Source organism: Tamandua tetradactyla, chromosome 5 (genome assembly GCF_023851605.1).
Source record: "Tamandua tetradactyla isolate mTamTet1 chromosome 5, mTamTet1.pri, whole genome shotgun sequence".
NCBI classification, from domain to species: domain Eukaryota; kingdom Metazoa; phylum Chordata; class Mammalia; order Pilosa; family Myrmecophagidae; genus Tamandua; species Tamandua tetradactyla.
The window spans coordinates 154,066,350-154,082,528 of NC_135331.1; the positions used below are offsets into that span (position 1 = coordinate 154,066,350).

Genomic DNA, 16,179 nt, shown 5'->3' on the forward strand with positions numbered 1-16,179 from the left:
CAAGTGCCCCACAAACTTCTCTTCCAGCTCGCTGACCGAATTATTCCCACCTAACCCTCATTGAAATCTTTACTTCATTAGCCAGGCTTCTTTGCTGCCAAATCTTTTTCTGTTTACTTCCTTCCTAATCTCTCTTTGATACCATGGTCCATAATTTCAATAACAGTCTTAAAATGATCTAGACGTTTTTGTCCTCTTGTACTTTTGTTGCTGCTGTTAAGAAAAATCTCAACCCTAGATGAATACAACTAATATATTCTCTACAGTGGCAGAAGAAAATCAAAGAACAAAAGCAAATGACTCCATTTTAAAACTCATGTTTACCAACCCAAATAGGGTTCTCAAAGTATCTGACATCCCAAGTAGGATTCCCTATTCAACTCATTCTCTTCCTCTCCACAATGGCTTAATATGATTCCACTCTCCTCTCATCCACAAACCCCTCCTCCCCCGCTCTGATTTCCTGAGAAAAAATAAGATTCTCTTCACAAGATGTTATTTTTGTTTCCCAGGTTGCGCAAGTAAATACCATGCAATGGTTCAGCTTAAACAATGGGAATTTATTTGCTCATGATTATGAGGCTAAAAGAAAGTCCAAATTAAGGAATCATCAAGGCATTGCTTTCTCCCTGAAAACTCTGTCATTCTGGGGCTGGCTGCTGATAATTCCTGGTTCTTAGCTTGTCTCATGGTAAGACAGATGGCAGCTTCTTCTGGCCTTTTCTCGTCTCTCCATTCTCTTGGGTCTCATGAATTTTAGATTCTTGCTTCCAGTGGCTTTATGTCTATATGTCTGAATTCCATTCCACTTTTAAAGGACTCCTGTAATAGGATTAAGACCCATCCTGATTAAGGTGGACCACACTGTAACTAAAGTAACTTCATTAAAATGTCTTATTTACAATGGGTTCACACCTACAGGAATTGAATAATTTTAAGAACATGTTTTAATGGGGCACATATAGCTCTAAACCACTACAGTGTTAAAAATGTAAAGTTCCCAATTAAAAAATAGCAATTAAAGGTACTGATCACAAATCAGTAGAGAAAAAATAAATAAGAAGTTATCTGGATCAATCTGATAATAGTAGGGAAAGGAAAAACAAAATCAGAAACAATGCATAGTAAATAGAAAGCACAAAGTAAGATGGCATAAATAAATCCTAATATGTCAGTAACCATCAGAAATACAAATGGATTAGAATTCCGTTTATATGGTAGAGAGTTCAGATTTGATATAGAAATAAAATAAAAGCTGGCTATGAATAATTTGTGAGAGCTACATCTCAACCATAATGATCCAGAAAGGTTAAAAATAAAGTGATGAAAAAGATATTGCCAGCAAATAATAACAAAAAAAGGTGGCTGATTTATTTAAATGTCATTTAAAATCGACTTTAATGAAAACGTCATTAAGAATAAAGTAGAATAGTGCTTGATAATAAAAGAGCAATTTACGAGAATGATATACTAGTTCTAAACCTGTAAACATTGAACATATTTGAATTCTATGAAGGAAAAATTGACAGAACCACAAGGAGATATTTGAACATTTGTCATTACAGTGAGTTAAATTTCAACACATTCGATAATGAAGATAATAGTTAATATTTATATAGCACTCAATAGCATTATTATTTGTCAAACACTTTCTTAGCTTGGGTATATTAATTCATTTACTCTACTCAGCATCTCCTTGCAGACGTCTATTAGACCCTCAATCTTACCACACCCAAAATCAAACTCCTGAGTTTTGTACCCCCACCCCAAATTTGCTCCACCCATAGTCTTCCCCATCTTAGTTAATGGCAGCTCCATTGATCAAGTTGCCCATGCCAAAATCTTGGAATAATCCTTATTCTTCACTTTTTCTCATATCCTATATCCAATAGATTAGGGAATCCTACTGGCTCTGCCCTCAAAGTATATTCAAATTCCATCCACCTCTCCTTCTCTTCCATGCTATCCCCTGGTCCTAGCCAGAACCATCTCTATTCCTTCAGCAGTCTTTAATTAGCCTCACTGACTCCTCACTTTCTCCTATACAAGTCTGATTCCAAATGGCAGTCAGGGTGATTCTTTGAAAATATGTCAGATAGTGTCACTTCCTCTGCTCAAAACTCTCTGACTTCCCATTTTACTTAGAGAAATTGTCAGAGCTACTTAGAATGGCTTCAAGTCTCCTACAGATGTTACCCCCTGTTACCATCAAGCCTGATTCTTCTACCATGCTCTCTCTTGCTCACACCTCTCCAACAAAACTGGTCTCCTGAATCCTACACCACACCAAGCATTTTCTGGCCCTGTGGCTTTTGCACTGGCTATTTTCTCTCCCCCAAACACTCCTGCCACAGAAAACAGGACGGCAAGCTCCCCCACTTCTTCTGGTCTTTATTCATGAACTTGACGAGGCTCAGCCTGGCCACTTGAGATGAAAGAAGAACCTGCCACTCACCTCCAGCTTCAGCCCTCCCAATCATATTTTCATAACATTTATCTTCTAAGACAGTAAATAATTTAGTTATTTATTATATTTTTTTATGTCTTCCTTCAACAGCCCTAGGAGGCAAATATTACCTAGAAGATAATTGGTACATGCTGGGCACTCAATCAATATTTGTGAACAAATGCAGGAATGAGTGCTTAAAAAATCACTAGAGGTAGATTACATTATTTATTCAAATATTATAGATGAGGAAATGTAGGCACAAATAGACTAAATAACATCTTACAACCAGAGAATGATAGAACAGGGATTTGCTTCCATTTTCCCTCACTTCTAAGCTGTAGTCAATTTTTACTTCTAAGCTGTATGTCAATTATTTCTCAGCAGCAACTGAGAAGTCAAACCAGTAGCAAGAACAAAAGCCCATGAGTGAATAATAAAGCGAGCAAACTTGACATGTATAAAACTCTATGCACAACTAGAGAATTCGTATCTTTTCCAAATATATAGAACATATTCACAAAAATAAACCATGTTAAAGACCACAATCATTTTTATACCAAAGACTCAACGTAATACAGAGCACATCCTTTCACTTCAAACGCAATAAAACTAGAAATCAATAAATTAAAGCCAGCTTTTAAAAAGACAATATACAGAAGGAAACTAAAAAAAAAAAAACATACTTCTAAATAATTCATGGGTTAAAAAATAAGAATTTGGATCAGAATGAAACATAAAAAACATTTGATATCTAAAATTTGTGGGAGCAGCTACATTTGCTTCTTATAATGCCTTATATTTAAATGTGTGCTACAAAGCAAGAAAGACTGCAAATGTATGCGCTAACACCCTGTTCTCAAAAAGTTAGGAGCAGAATTTACAGCAAACACAAAGAAAGTATAAAACAGGAAATAAAGATTAGAGCAGAAAGTAATGAAAAAACAAAAGCAAAGAAAAATAGGATTTACCAAACCTAGAGACAGTTCTTTGAAAAGACTATGAAATTGAAAAGATGTTGGCAAGACTGATCAAGAAAATAAGAGACGGAAAAATAAACAGCATTAGGAATAAAACATACAGTAGTTTTTTAAAAACATAAAAATAAAATGGCTAACTCTAAACCAATAAATTTTAAAACTTAGGAAAAATGGACAAAATGTGTGAGTAAATGTGTTATCAAAACTGACAGAAGAATAAATATAAAACCTTAATAGATTTATAACCATTAAAAAATTGGGATCAGAGGTTTAAAATCTATGCACAAAATCGAAGGAGAAAAAACTTGCTGTGACCAGAAAACATTTTACGTGTATTCTTCAAATCTATTGACAATTGTTTAGTCTCTAATATCAACAATTTTAAAGAACAGAAAATGAGGAAAAGTTCCCTAACTCATTTTATGAGGCTGGTATGATCTTAATGTTAAAACTAGGCAAGAACAGGGTAAAAAAAGGGGGGAGGATGTGGAGTTAGAGGCCAATCTCATTTATAGACAAAAATACAAATATTCTAAATAAAACATTAGCAATCAAATCAAGGAATATGTGCATCTAATATATGAATATATCTAAGTAGGATAGTTTACGAAATCATAAAGGCATACCATTAGAAGTTGAATTAATATATTTCCAGTTCAACATGAACAAAGTATTTACCTTAGCTCCTTTTCAAACCTGGCTATAATGTAGAAAACAGAACAAGAGACCCAATGACAGTAGATTACAAGTGTAAAAAAATTTTGGAACTAAAAAAGGGAATGAATGAGTAACAGAAGATTGGAAATAAAACAAAAGTTGAAATTTAGCTTCATGCCTAAAGCCAAGAAGTAAGCAGATGTACCACAGAACCCTCAAATATTTAAGGAATTGGGAGCACCAGATACTTTTGCTATCTATACAAAAATAACTAAGATTCCCCACCTCCCAAAGAAACACCCCCAAAAAAGGCCTATATAGAGAATGGTGAAAAACAGGCTTGAGAACCAGCTTAACTGGGTTTGAATGCCAATTTACTTCATCTTAGCTGTGTGACCTTGAGAAAGTTATTTAACCTCTCTGGGCATTGGTTTCATCATTTGTAAAATAGGAATGATAATCATCCCTATATCACAGCATTACTGAGAGCATCAACATCATCATCATGTTCAATTAATATATGTCAGAAGTGGCAATACCAATCAGTGCAAAAGATGGACAGTTCTATAAATGAGGCCAAGAAAATTGGCTATCAGTTTGCAAAAAAGGTGATATATGAGGTAACTTACCTTATACTATCCAAATATAAATTCCAGATGGACTGCTATTCTATCTATTCTAAAAGTGAAAAGTTCAAATTTTAAAAACTTTCAGAGGCATTACAGGAAAATACATTTATGACAGAGTAGGTAAGTGTTTCTTAAACAAAACATAAAAGGCACAAATTGCAAAGGAAGAGATCAGATCATTAGATTTGCTTACTTTAAAATTAAATTTTCTGAAGGTGAAAGATATTATAATAAAAGGTAAAAGACAGACCAGACACTAGAAATAGTTATATGCAATATATAACCATTAAAGGAATAGTATCCAGCATATGTGGGGACTACCCACAAATCAATCAAGAGACCCAACAGAAAAACAGGCAAAGTATAAAAACAGGCATTTGAAGCCTAACTGTCTGATAAACATGAAAAAATAATCAAAACCTAATACCAAGCAAGAAATGCAGATTTCAACAATGATGAACACTTCCACAGTAGTTAAACTGGAAAAAAATTAAAATCCTGTTGATGCCACACATTGGTGGTGATATGGTGAAAATATACTCTATTACAGTCCTTATAAGGAATACAAATTAGTACCAGCACTTTAGAAAGAAATCTAACTGTACCTAGTAGGTAGTTTAAACGAATATGTACTCCCAAAAGATATTACTCTTAATCTTACTCTGTATTCCTGTGGGTATGAACCAATTGCAAATAGACCTTTTGAAGATGTGATTTTTCCGTTGGATGGCTCAGTTGGATCAGGGTGAGTTTTAATCTGTTTTACTGGAGGCCTTATGAAGAGAAGAAATCAGAAGCGAGAAGTCAGAGAAAACCACAGAGAGGAGCAGAAGTCAGAAGTCAGCAGAAATTAGAAGAGCAGACATAAGGAGAGAGAGAGAGCCATTGGCAGGAGGCAGAAAAGCAAGTCAAGAAAATTTAAGGATTGCAGTAAACTAGCACCAGAATGCAATAGTCTGTGGAGAAAGTGTGAGCTTTCTGACACCTTGCTTTTGGCTTCTAACCTTCCAAATTATGAGCCAATGAATTCCTGTTTTAAGCCAACTCATTGCATAGAATTTGTCATAGTAGCCAGGCAACTAAGAAGACACCTAGTGATTAGTTTCCTAGTGCTGCTGTAACGAGACCTCAAAGTGGATGGCTTAAAACAACAGAAACATATTTTCCCACAGTTCTGGAGGCTAGAAGTCTGAAACCCAGGTGTCAGCAGGACCACGCTCCATCTGAAACCTCTAGAGGGAAATCCTTCCTCTGCTTGACATCTGTTGTTAGCCAGCAGTTAATTCCAGGCACTCGTTGACTTGCAGATGCAGCACTCCAAAGTCCAGCTCTACCACCTTCACATGGTCTTTTCCCTGGTGTCTGTGTCTGTTGTCCAAATGTCGTCTTCTTATAAAAGCACCTGTCATAGGCTCACCCTAATCCATTTGGTCTCATCTTACTAATCACATCTTCAAAGACCTTCTTTCCAAATAAGGTCACATTCACATGACTAAAGGTTAGGACTTGAACATGTCTTTCGGGGGGACACAATTCAACCCATAACACCTAATAAAATTGAAGCAATGAATACTATAGAACAAATGATACCACGCTAACATTTACTCTAAAGACACTCTTCCACATATGCACAAAGAGACATTTACAGAAACATTTATTGCAGCATTGTTTGCAATAATATTAAAATGTGGAGACAATCTGACCATCCATTATTTACAGAATAGAAAAAATTAACCTTATACAATCTTAAATGAACAAACCATATATACATAAAATCCTGAAAACAAAATATTGATTAAAGAAAACAAATTGCAGAATACCTAATATATGATATCATTTACCTAAAATAAGGACATAAAACAATGCTTTTTATTGTTTATGGATACATATTTAATAAAAGTGCTGTCAAAGAAAAAAAGTACACAAATGTTAAACAGGCAAGAATGACTTTATTCATAGCTACTGTTTTGGTTTGCTAAAGCTACCAGAATGCAATATACCAGAAGTGGAACAGCTTGTAAAAAGGGAATTTATTAAGTTGCAAGTTTACTATTCTATGGCTATTAAAAATGTCCAAACTAAGACATCCAGAAAAAGATACCTTGACTCAAGAAAGGCCAATGGGTCCAAAACATCTCTGTCAGCTGGGAAGGCAGGTGCCTGGCATCTGCTGGTCCTTTGGCTTCTCATTTCAAACAGCTTCCCTGGGGGTGTTTTCTTTCTGCATCTCCAAACTTCTGGGTCTCCTGTTGGCTCTGTTGCTTCTGTTGGCTCTGTGGGCTCTGTTCTCCAAGAACCTGCATCTGAGGTTTCTTCAAAATGTTTCCCCTTTTAAGGGACTCTAGAAAACTGATTAAGATCCACCTTGAATGGGTGGAGTCATATCTCCATCTAATCAAAAGGCCACCCACAATTGGGTGTGTCACATCTCCATGGATATAATCCAATTGAGGTTTCCACCCAAAACAATAGATCTGGCTCCACAAGATTGGATCAAGATTAAAACATGGCTTTTCTAGGGTACATAATAGTTTCAAACTGGCACAACTACCTTGGTGGAGTAAAGAGAGTAGAACTGCATTGAAGGTAGGCAGAGGTGGGTTGAGTTTTATAGTTAGGGCAAGGACAGTGGAAATACCTCCTGGTACAAGGGAGTGGGGAGAAGTCAGGGCAAGTTTGGTACTTAGAGTAGTTAGAGTTTGAAGTTGTCTTTTTTCTTCTCTTTTCTTTTTTCTGCAGTCTGAGTTGTTTTTCTTTGTGGTCCACAGCTGTGAGATTAGAGTTTTAACATAACCAGGATGGAGGCCCTTCTCTGCGGGAGGGGCAAGGCCAGCAGCTTAGTCAAAAGAAATTAAACAGTCTTGTTTAGTGCAGAATCTGCATGGTAATGATAGACACCCACTATAGGAATGATGGAGGCTTTAGTTATGATTATGACATTTCATTTTTTTAATGAAAAGCTTAGCGATCTGAGGCCAATCTGGCAAAATGTCAACATAGGCTATATCCGGGTAGTTGGCATATGAATTTTTATTATACATCTTTTTTAACTTTTCTATGTTTGAAATTTTGCATAACTTAAATATTTTTAGAAGGAAAAAACGTCAGTGATATTGAAATCTGCTGTGAGAACAAGTAAGGTAGCTCCAAAAAGCCTCCTTTAGATTGGTATCATGACGTCACTGCTGACCTTAGTGTGAGCTGGAATGAAGCTCCCTGGAATGAAGGAGCAGAACATGACTGAATTGGGTTAAGGAGTTAGTATCATAAGAAAATAGAGACAGGCAATATAGACCATGAGGTTAAAAAATAATCCGCATTTCATAAAAATTAACTCAACAAAATTTATTGAAAGTTGTTTATAAGGCACTGGGATACACAAATATGTACAAGACAGACTCTGTCCTCAAGCAGGTACCAGTTTGTTGAGACAATTTTATCAGCCATCTTCTCCCCATCACATATCTTCTCTGACAGCTCATGCACACCATGATGTAGTGAGGTATCTGACCTGTGAAGGTCCTTCACTGGCAGCAGAAGCCGTTGCTCATTTGGTGCTGCCTTCAATCCTACTGGCATCCTCCATGATGTTTATGATCTTACTGTTTCCGGATCCATGGCTCATGCCACCATCCACAGCTGAGTTCTTTCGTCTCAACTGTGAAGCCCCTTGGGATCTTTCAGTCTGCTTTCAGTCCTTCATTATCTCCCAGGAAGCGGTCAAAACTGTGAGCCACTTTCAGGTGTTCTGTTGTGTCACTGTAGAATCCTAGGGAACTTTAAGGGGGATGCTGTGTCAGCTTAAAACAGCTGTCTTTCCATGGTAGTGCCATCTGGGAATTTAGCCTGATGGATGCAGGTGAAGAAAAAGTTTCATGTCTCCTTTCAAAGGGCACCATCTTCACAGAATTGTCTTGCTTCTCCCTCTAATCACCACTCTTCTTAACTCAGAAAATCTAATCTAGGCAACAGAGAGGTGCAGTGGAAATCATTGAGCAAATACTGTCTTCCTTTTCATTTCTATGTTCCACCTGGATTAAGGCTTTTGAGTTCAAGTGTTAAAAACTCGTATTTCTGTCTGTTAGCTTTTCCTCCCTGCCAGCACCACCATTTTACTATTAAAATGTCAAAATATACAAAAAAGTCAGAATTTCCCATTGAACTCCCATATACCTACCACCCGGATTCTATAACCAAATATTTTGTCCAATTTTCTTAATCATATCTCTATCCCCCATCAATCCATCATTATTTTTTAATGCAGTTCAAAGTAAATTTGCAGGGATTAGTACACTTCACCCCTAAATGTGCAGAGGGCATATCAAAGTTTAATATTTATTTACAGTTATTTTAGGTAAAAGGTACATACAGTGAAATCACAAATCTTGATATACTACTCAATGAGTTTTGACAAACCAAGACCCCTATCACGATATTCAGCAACAATTACATTCCACCCCATCCCCAAGAACTTTCTCACGGTCTTTCACAGTCAAATCTCGTTCCCTCTAGACCATTTTTAAGAAGGGTCTGAAAATAAAGTCTCAGTGGCTGAGAGATTGCAGAGTCGAGAGGTTATCCTGGAGGTTATTCTTATACATTATATAGCTATCCCTTTCTAGTTTATGGTGTATTGGAGTGGCTAGAGGGAAGTATCTGAAGCTGTAGAAGTGTATTCCAGTAGCCTTGATTGTTGAGGATGGTTGTATAACGATATAACTTTTACAGTGTGACTGTGTGATTGAGAAAACCTTCTGTCTGATACTCTTTTTATTCAGGGTATAGACAGATGAATAAAAAATGTATAAAAAATAAATAATAATGAGATAAGGGGTAAAATAAATTGGGTAAATGGAAATACTAGTGGTCAATGAGAGGGAGGGGTAAGAGCTATGGTATGTATGAGTTTTTTTCTTTTTCATTTCTTTTTCTGGAGTGATGCAAACATTCTAAAAATTGTCACAGTGATGAATACACAGCTATGTGATGAGAGTGTGAGCCATTGATTGTACACCATGTATGGAATGTATGTGTATGAAGATGTGTCAATAAAAATATTTTTAAAAAATAAAATAAAAATAAATTAAACTATATAAAAAGAATAAAATAGTGATACATGCTACAGCATAGTTGTATGTCTAAAAATGAAATGTCCAGCATAATTAAATCCATAAAGGTATAAAGATTATTGGTTGCCAGGGACTGAGGGGAGGGATAAATGAGGAGTAACGCCTTCCCGAATATGGGGCTGCCATGGGGGTGATAAATGTGTCCTGAAATGAGCTGAAAGTGGTGTTTGTGAAACATTATGAGTGTACTAATTACAATTAAAATGCACACTTTAAAATGCCTACTGTTATGTTTTGTGAATTTCATCTCAATAATTTTTGAAAATTGCTTCTAAATATTAATTAATTGCATCAAAATATATTTATACTTAACAACAACAACAGAAAAGAAGGGTGTGGAAAGTTCCTCCCCTGGATAATTTCCCACAAAAGAAGCATGAGCCCTTGCTCTACCACACCCCTTCTCATAAACCCTGGGCTCTACTAATGGAGAATGAAGTTGTCTGCCCATGAAATGCTATAAGCCTGGAGAAAGGCCCAGCCAGCACGCCTCCATCGCAACTTTCTTTCTAGGCTGCCCAACTAATCCTTTGGCTTACTTCCAATCTACCCCAGACCCAAGAATTTAAGCTTCTCTCATCCATACACAATCACACACAAAATTTCATGTGAGGAGGTGAACAGCCTGCGTTGTAAAGGGGACAATCTCCTTTGACTTCCCCATATCTGTAAAATATATATACACAGCCCATTTCCTCAATAATGCATTAGCTTTAAAAATCTTGATTTTTGTAGCCCACTCCCTGCCCCTAGATAAATCAATAACCAAATCATCCACATAAATATTCCTACCCTCTTTTTGGCCACCTCAAGAATCTGGTTTCCAACCCCCACCCCTACCCCCACCCCTACCCAAACAATGGATCCTAGAATAAAATTGCAGTGTAATTTCTATTTTTGGAGTGAAATAGTACTGAAGAAACAAAGCGTCCTTTGTTCTACCTATGCTGGCCTTGAAAATCTGGCAGTGAAGCTCTTATTTCAGCCATGACCACATCTATTATTTAAAGCCATATGGAAAATATAAGTGCAAACATTTCTACAATTGTTTTTTTTAAATCACATGAAAACACAACTATGTTTAATTCACTCATTCCTTCACTTTTTTTTGTATGCTGTTTGGCAGGATTACATTTCATTATTTTTCCACGTATCTGTTATTGTAGCACCATATGTTGAATTTTTGTTTGCTTGTTTTATATGCTTGCTTTGCTTGTTTGTTTTTTGTTTGTTTGTTTGTTTTTGCTTTTTTGGAGGAAGTGCATGGACCAGGAATCGAACCTGGGTCTCCCCACGGCAGGCAAGAATTCTACCACTGAACCACCCATGCACCCCCTTATTCCTCAACTTTTAAACTTAAGACTAAGAAAATTAAATTATGCTTACCGAAAAAAGTTACCGTACAAATATAAGAAGGTATTCATCTCAGTTGCAAGATATTTTAAATAGGCAAGCTGAAATTTTCATTTAAAAATAAAGATCATCATGACAGATTCATTCTTTTAAAAATACCTTCCCCTATTGGGAAAGCCCATCCTTCCTCTCATGCTCCAGTAATTCAGAAAAGCATGCCTGATGTGCACTATTGTGAGATTAACCAAATGATATTTGACCACAATAAGCATACAAATTTGTAAGCCAGGTACTGATCTTTTGTGATAAATACTATTGAACAAATTTGTGAACACGTGTTCTGGATAGTTAGCATTGATTTCTACTTATTCAAAGGTCTTTCTGTGGTGGCCGCCACATTCCTGTAAGGTTAGGAATTCCTCTGACAAAACACGAAGTCTTAAAATGCTGTTGTCAAGAGCTCTAACTGTGGAATTACAGACTGCTCAGAGAACATTAAATGTGACTGCATTAAATTTCAGACTTCTACCTTAAATTCAGAAGAGTGTCTTTCAGAACCCCTAGTCTCTCTTAAAAGAGAAAGAGGAATTTAGATGGGTCAGATGGAAACTCTTGAAAAAAGTTTTTTTCCTTTAGTATCTCTGCTGATAATTCTAGTCAACCCTCTTTCTGTACCTCTCCCATTATCACCACTAATCTTTATTAATAATACTGTTGCTTTTAAAACAAACATTTCCAGAATATGCTAAACCTCTAACTGCAAGGAAAACTGCCCAGAGGCAGCTCAGAAAGGTTACACTTATCCAATCCCTGTATGGAAAACCTGAAACTTCCCAGTATCAATTTATTGTTTATTGTCAGTTTGTATCCATTTTTTTAATGGAAAACACTAAAAGGTCTCTTATAGAAGAGAGGGAGGTTGGAAACTAAACTACTAAGCTTAATTTCCAGCCTAACTCACCAGCTTTGCTATTGCAGCAAACCCAAATTGAGCCACCCCATCCCCTCCCACACTTATGGTCTCCCTACTCCCTACCCTCTACTGTCTATCCAGAAAAAAAACTTAGGAACTAGTAAAGGATCTGGGCAGAATGTCCTTTAAGTCAATTCATATCATTTGGAGTGTTACCCAAGGCAAGGAAATTTCAAATATAGTGAGGCCAGGGCTATTTGTTTTCTACAACCGAAGACAAATTTTGCTAATCATAGGAGCCCCGTGACCCTCCTATCTACTCAGCAAGAGGTCAAGAGGTCGGTATAGTGTTGATTCCAAATACTTTAGGAGAAACCCAGCTACCCCCAAGGGGATGACTCCAACACACACATGCACTCACACTCGCATTGTTTCCACTCTCCCCTTCACTAGACTTGAACTTGATCCCCCTTTTCATAAAGCCACAGGACTCTGAAGGAGGAAAAAAGCCTCCTTCAAAGGAGGAAGGGGAAGTGTGAATAGCTACCACATTAAGATGACTTGGGATTTGATCACATCTGTAGAGAAACATAAATCCTGGGAAAATGGAGAGCTAGAAACAAGGGGAACAAGAGGGAGATAAGAAAGAGAGAAGATGGGGAGTTAAGGAACAGTAAACATGCTTGGGGCCCCTGTGGGAGGCCAAGGTATTGAGACTCACCCCTCTTGAAGTATAAGGGAGCAAAGATGCTACACTAGGGCACAGCCTACTTACCTGACCCTCTCACCCCCTTGGATCAGCTTGCACACCCTGGCCCAGGCTTTGCAGTGAGATACTGCTTAGGCTTTCATCAGGGTCAGGTGACCTCAGTTCCATGGGCATCTGGGGGCACATTATCCGGAGCCTTAACTTAAAGGCTTCGGCCTCCCTCCTGGTGGACCATCGGGCAGTGAAGTACATTCTCCCACTAGACGGTCAACAGTTGAGGTCAGGGACTGCTGTCAGTTTTGTTACTGCCGTATAGCATGACCCGGAACCTAGAAGCACTCAATAAACATTGGTTGAATGAATATTAAATTAATCTTCCCAGAGACAACCCAGAGAGAGACTCACTGCTGTTTCCTGGCCGATTCAGGACTAGGAACTCAGTCTATTCACATACAGGCATTTTGTGCTTTACACCCAAAAGCTGGTAAATTTTTACTTTGAAAAACATTTGGGGCTAATCATAAGGAGTCAAAAGTCTTGCTTTGTAATTAAGTAAATATTTAGTCTCTTAAATCTCAGGAAAGGAGCAGCAACCTTGGAAAACACACAAGGAGATGGATGAAAATACGACTTTTATTCTTAAAAAGAAGAGATTAACTTTTTTCTAGTTTACCTTATATAAATCCAAATTTAATTGTTCCAAGCCCAGGCTGATTGTAAATAAAGTAAAATCTATGGTTAGGAAGATTTGTGGTACTTTATGCTTTCAAAAAATATTCACAATAAGCTAAATTTCCCCAAGGTATTTTCTTTAGCCCTAGAGAAGGAGACATGAACTTTACAGTTGAGGGTTTATTACTCCACAGGTAATATTCACACATAATACCTTGTGAATAGATAATATTTTTACACAGCTTCCAATCACAACTAAGAGAAATCTTAGTTCCACGCTCCATTCCTGTCTAACTTGCTCCCATACCCATTATGGGGAACTATTTCTTGCTTACCATTTCATCGATTCCTCGTACAAGTATAAACAATTATAGATCCATAATCTTATTTTCCCACCTTCCTTACATAGAAAGTAGTTTATATAGACACCGCTCAGCTCCTTGTTTTTTTCAGATCATATATCCTGGAGATCTTTTCACACCACACATTGGGAAAACCATTGTTCTTTTTTTACTACTGCGTAGTATTCCATTGCATGGTGACCAGGCCCTTCCTGGTGGACCCTTGTGATGTTTTCTGTCTTCTGTTATTGGAGATTCCATAATGAATAAATTTATAGGTATGTCATTTGATGATTGTGCAGGTATATCTGTAGAAAAGATTTCCAGAAGTGAGATTTCTGGGTCAAGGAGTAAAATGCAACGATAATTTTGGTAGTTCTGGCCAGATAATCCTCCATGGATGTTGTACCATTTTGCAGTCCCACCAGTAGCAGTGGAGGAGAATCTCTGGTACAATGTCTTGTCAAAATGTTAGATTCCTGTCAATTTCATGGAAGAGAAACAGATTCTTAATGTATTTCATTTTTATTTCTCATATTCTAAGTGGGGTTGAGCAACTTTCCATATGTTTATGGACATTTCCTTTCTGTAAACTATCTGCTCCTGCTGTTTTATCATTTTTCTGTGGATTGCTGGCCTTCTTGTCCACAATTTTAGGAGCTCTGCAGATATTAGGGATATTACACTAATATAATATTTGTCTGTGATATGAAGGGCAAATATTTTTTAGTCTGCCATTTGTCTTTTGGCTTTGCTTGTGGAGTTTTCTTTCCCCCATTAAGAAATTATAAACACATTGTCACTTTTAAACTTCACATAAACCTAAAAGGTAGTATGGTTATCCCATTTTATAGATGACACTGAGTTATAGGAACAGTAAGTAAATTGTCCAAGACCACACAAACCTGAGCACAGATCTATCTGATTTTGAAGCTGATAAAATTTCCTGTGCCAGTTTGAATCCTGTGTACCCCAGAAAAGCCAAGTTCTTTAATCCTCATTCAGTATTGCTGGGTGGGAGCTTTCTGATTATCCATGAAGAAGATGTGGCCCACCCAATTGTGGGTGGTAACTTTTGATTAAATGGTTTCCATTTAAGCTGAGGCTGCTTACTGGAGCCCTTTAAAAGGGAACCATTTTGGAAAAAGCTTAAGAGCCATGAGAGCTCATGCAGCCAGAGATCTTTGGAGATGAAGAAAGAAAACACCCTCAGGGTTGCTTCATGAAACAAGAAGCCTGGAGAAAAAACTAGCAGATGTTTCCATGTTTGCCACGTGCCTTTGCAGTTGAGAAAGAAACTCTGAATGTCATCGGCCTTCTTTAATCCAGGTATCTTTCCCCAGATGCCTTAGATTGGACATTTCTATAGGCTTGCTATAATTTGGACATCTTCATGTCCTTAGAATATGTAAACATGAAATAATAAATTCCTCTTTTTAAAAGCCATACTCTTTCTGCTATATTGAATTCCCACAGCAAACTAGAACATCTCCATTACACTATACAGTTCTTTCTATACTAAGATTTAAAACACTGAGGAAAGCAATAAAGCTTAATACTTTTTATACTCACAACAACTCTATGAAGTAGATATTATTATCATCCCTGTTTTATATATGAAAACTTGAGACTTAGAAAGATTAAATAAATTTCCCCAGGCAACATCACAGTTAAGCTTAAGTCCAGCAAGGTTTAAGTCCCCACAGTTCAACCCCAGAACTGGCATGCTTAATGTCTAAGTTATATAGTTTCTGTCCTCAGGAAATTTACTAGTCATAGACACAGAAAAGCAACCAGCTACAATAATAGAGGTAAGTCAAAAAACAAAATAGAGTTTCAGATAAAGTAAAATTACTATCATCCCATTTATTTGAGACTGTAAACAGTCTCACATTATTTTTAGAGACAATAAACTTTAAAGCCCTTGTCCAACTGGCTGGGAAGCTTGAACACAATCTATCACTACCCCAGCAACACCTGTAGTCACAAATCCCAGTTATCCTTTTAATGAAATACAGATTGCCATAGTTCAGCTACTTGTCAGGATGACATTCAAAAGCTCTGCTGAGAGGAGCACTCTTTATAAGAGGACTCCCTTAAGGGTCAAGAGTCTATTTCCCTAATTACACTCAGTAAGATCCATCCCCAGAATAACTCAGACTATAGAGGAAGGTTTGTCCTGCTTGGTAGTGCTCCCTCTCTGGCAACTGTTGTTATAGATGTTTGATCTTAAATGATTCTCTCAGACTATGGTGAGATGGCTTATCAGAAACAGTCTATAAATTTTAGAAAACTATGTTTTCTATTAAGGTGATATCATGGATGCTATTTAACATGATACCTAGTGTCT

The 16,179-nt window shown here is 37.0% G+C and overlaps 1 protein-coding gene across 1 annotated transcript in view; it reads right to left on the reverse strand.

Moving 5' to 3' along the window:
- Positions 1–4,721: 4,721 nt before the first annotated feature.
- Positions 4,722–16,179, reverse strand: part of GPR63 (G protein-coupled receptor 63) — a 111,355-nt gene continuing 99,897 nt past the window's right edge. Inside the window, exon 3 of the mRNA XM_077162439.1 lies at positions 4,722–4,761. The gene's annotated coding sequence lies outside the window, so the exon portion shown is untranslated. The remainder of the gene's footprint in view (positions 4,762–16,179) is intronic.